The sequence below is a fragment of the Juglans regia genome, chromosome 4 (assembly GCF_001411555.2).
Source record: "Juglans regia cultivar Chandler chromosome 4, Walnut 2.0, whole genome shotgun sequence".
Taxonomy (NCBI): domain Eukaryota; kingdom Viridiplantae; phylum Streptophyta; class Magnoliopsida; order Fagales; family Juglandaceae; genus Juglans; species Juglans regia.
The window spans coordinates 22,995,162-22,999,680 of NC_049904.1; positions in this window are offsets into that span (position 1 = coordinate 22,995,162).

Genomic DNA, 4,519 nt, shown 5'->3' on the forward strand with positions numbered 1-4,519 from the left:
GTCCTGGGTGGAAAGAGAACTCACTTCATGATCTGGTCCATGATGCACCGGAGCCAAAGTTTAATAGCGTGCCAAACCGACTCTTTTGAGTGAGCCTTATCTTCATACCGGGCTTTACAACGCCTCTCCCAAAGTTTCCAGGAAATAATGGAGGGCAGAAGGCCAAAGATGGTTCTAACCTTTGAAGACTTACCTGCACGACGAAACCAAAAATTAGTTTGATCCTTCCAAGTGCAGAAATGGGCCATATGAACCCCTAGATGAGTGGCCGCTAGACGCCAAATGTGTCTAGCAAAATCCCCCGTGCAGAGCACATGGTTCAAGTCCTCAGTATGACCCTTTTGACAGAAATTACATTTAGAGGCCATTGAAACACCCACCATACTAATATTCTCGTCAACACTGAGGCAATTATTAGTAGCCTTCCACATCATGATAGAAATCTTCTTGGGAAGATTAGTATGCCATATCCACTGAGCCCAGGGTAAAGGGGGTGCCCGAACCCTTATACAGTCCCAGGCACTCTTAGTAGTAAAATTGCCCTCCTTATCCTTCAGCCAAACAAGCAAATCTTCACCCTCCTTCCGTCTAGCCAAAAACTCATACAGTTCATTGGCTTTCTGATGGCCCACTAATCTGTTCAGAAGAGAAATATCCAACCCATTCTCAATGCGGCACTCATTTATTTTAATCAAAGGGTGCTCAGTCACAGGAAATTGAGCATAGAGAGGACCTTCGTTGTCCCAATTGTCATACCAGAAGGAGATATTACCTTCCTTCACAATCCATTTGGAGCTATTCATCACCTCCGGAATACTACAGACAATAGATTTCCAAAAGCGGGTCCCTTTAGTAGGCTCTAGGAGGGATAAGTGATTTCCTTTAACATATTTACCTCCAAAAAATTTCGCCTAAAGAGAGTTGCCCTTAATAAGATTCCAGGCAAGTTTCATGTGTAAGGCTCTCTGAACATCCCCAAAGTCCCTAATACCCAAACCACCTTCGTCCGTAGGCGTACATATGTGCTTCCAAGAAATCCATTTCCTCCTACTCTTGCCTCCTGATTCACCCCAAAAGAAAGAGCTTATAAGTTTATTCAGGCTACGTATCACCACTTTGGGGACATCTAAAATAGCCAGCAGGTGGGTGGCCATGATAGATAAAACATGACGCAACATAATAGTTCTACCACCAGCAGAAAGAATCTTCATCTTCCATCCTGCAATCTTCTTGTTCACTTTGCCCAGTAAATCACCAAAATCGCAAGCCTTTAGCCTACCATCCACAATAGGCACCCCCAGGTACTTAAAAGGAAACGAACCCTCGGTAAACCCAGTAGAGCAGAGAAGAGCATGTTTCCTAGAGACTGAAATTTTCTTAGAGAAAAAAATAGCACTCTTCTCTTTACTGAGCACTTGACCAGTCGACTCCTCATATTTGTTCAAAACTTCCATCAAAGCTCTCATACTTCTTTTACCACCATTTGCAAAGATAACTATATCATCTGCATACATAAGGTGAGAGATAATCGGGGTCCCTCTAGCTTGAACAAATTGACCAATTTTACCTGTCTCAAATGAATTCTTAAGGAGACGAGAGAACACCTCTTGCATTATAATGAAAAGGTAAGGCGATAAGGGGTCACCTTGCCTTAGGCCTCGCTTTCCTTTAAAGAAACCCATGGGGGTCCCATTCATCATGACTGAGTACCACGGCGAGGATATACAAGAGTTAATCAGGTCACAAACATTAGGAGAGAACCCAAAACTAAACAGAACATGTAATAAAAAATTCCAATCTACTCGATCATAAGCCTTAGACATGTCAAGCTTAACTAGAACATTACCCCCAATGGATTTCCTATGAATAGAGTGGACCATTTCCTGAGTTAAACTGATATTCTCAAAAATACTGCAGCCTGGAATAAAAGCCTCTTGCTCCTTCGATATCATTCTAGGGAGCAAACTAGTCATACGAGCCACAATGATTTTTGAGCAAATCTTGTAGACCACGGAGCAAAGGCTAATAGGCCGAAATTTATCAAAGCTAGAGGGATTATCCACCTTCGGAATTAGCACTATATAAGATGCAGTGAAATTTTTTGGGAGCATATGGCTATGGAAAAATTCAACAATGGCTGAAAGTAGATCATCTTTAACCAAGTCCCAACAAACTCTGAAAAAACCTGATCCAAAACCATCTGGCCCTGGGCTACTATCAATGGGAATAGAGAATAGAGCATCCTTTACTTCCTCTATGGAAGGATCTGTACCAATAGTCAAGTTATCCTCATTAGTAATAATGGGAGAGATCAAGTCACTCAAATTCGGAAGAGCACGAGAACTACTCTGACCCAGAAATTCCTGAAAATGATCAACAGCAGCTTTATGAATGTCAAGAGGGTACTGTAAAACCCTACCATCTGACATACTCATCTCCTGAACTCTTTTATGCAGTTTGGCTTTTAAGTAAGCATGAAAGAATTTAGAGTTCTGGTCCCCATCTTTCAGCCAGCTTTTCTTGGCCATATGAGCAAGCCTAGTGTCCTCTCTACCCAACCATGTTGAAAGTTCCAGCTTAGATGCTAATAGGTCAGAGTCATCCTTGGCATTAAAGGAGACTTGAAGGCGGCTTTCCAGATTATCAATACGAGCCTCTAGACCCTTGATTATGATGTTAGTCCTACCAAAGACACTCTTATTCCACTCTTTTAAAGCCACCTTAACCCTTTGTAATTTAGAGGAAAGGTTGATTAATCCATGCCCTAGGCCCTCACGTTTCCACACTCCATCCACAAAACTATAGAAATCCAAATGATCAGTCCACATATATTGAAAGCGGAAAGGATTAGGACCATACCTGAATAAGTTCTCCCCCATCTGAATAACCAACAGGGAGTGATCCGAAGTAGAGCGCCAAAACCTGGTAAGACACATTAGAAAAAGAATTAAGAAAAATAGTATCAATAAAATATCTGTCTAACCTGGCCCAGCTGCGCGCTTGTCCCCCTTGACCATTGCACCAGATCATATTCGGGCCTTTGGAACACATCTCTAAAAGACCACAGGTTTGAATGCACTGGTTGAATTCTTCCATGGCTACAAAAGGACGAGGACGCCCACCTCTTCTTTCTAAATCATCCTTAATGATATTAAAGTCCCCACAGAGAACCCAAGGAATTCTGGCAGTCCCCATATTCTCCAAATCCGCCCAAAGCTCTCTTATATCATTTCGGTTGCACTTTGCATATATAATAGATAGTAGAAACATATGACCATTCTCCTCTACTTTCACAGTAATAAACTGATTAGACCCCACCACCCACTGTATCGAAACCAGTGAATTCCACATCAACCAAATTTTACCACCATGCACCTCATTTGTGACAAAACAATTGCAACTAAATCTTCCGAAGAATGACGGGATTCTATCCTCTAACAAAAAGGGCTCAGCTAAAGCTATGATATTAGGGCTAAATTGCTTAATAATTTTCCTCAACCTCCTATAAGAATTGCCTATTCCCCTAATATTCCAAAAACTAATAGGACTGATCATAATTTAAATTTGGAAGGACGAATTACCACCCTGGTAGAGCCCCTTTTCTGGCCTGTTTTTCTGGGGTTGTTGGAGCCCTCAGAATCTGTGAAGTATTCCTTGCGCATATCATCCTTGATTTTGTCTCTCTCACTCTCGTGATCAGAATGGGAAAATAGTATCTCATCCGTTCTTTCCTCTTCATATGCAAGCATAAACGTCTCATTAACACTGACTGCTAAGGATCTTGCCTTTTTCTTCTTCGATTTCCTCTTTAGGCTTATCAGATGACTCTCCCATTCTTCGCCCGACTCAGTTACTTTGCTCACAACTAGATTAATGGCTTCTGTGCTAACCTCTTGTGGGTCTGGTAGGGGATAGGTAGATTTAACAATTTGCAGGCTCTCTTGCTCAGTTAAAACTTGCCGTATGTCCTCAACAACTTGCTCTTCTATTGATTGCTTGGAGGGGGTAGGAAACTTCTCTGGTAGATCATCATTCAGCTGGACCACAATACTGGTGTTGTCCTGACCTTGATCTGTAGCTACAATGTGCCTTGTTGTTCCACTAAGCTCCTGGTTATTAACTCTATTCGCCCCTTTAAGCTCTCTATGTTCTTCTTCTTCTTCTACTTCATGCAGGTCATGTGTGGCATGCTGCAATTTTTCTTGTTCGCCTCCCTTCTCCTGAAAAACTAGTTGTCCCCCTGTTCCCTTGTCTGTATTATTTTCATTTTTCGAAGACCCTCCTGCTTCATTCTCATCCATCTGATTTTTCTCAGCTTCTAATTCTGTCTTGGATTCTACTGAAGATCCTTTCTTGACCCAAACTTGGTTCCCAGTCCCTTTCCTGGTATGGTCTTTACCATTACGGCATGTTTTAGAATGCCGCCTAAAACTGGTGTGAGGAGAGAGAAACGCTCTGTACAACAAAAAGACCGTTGAGGAGAGAGGAACCGTTGAGGAGAGAGAAACCCGATCGCCGC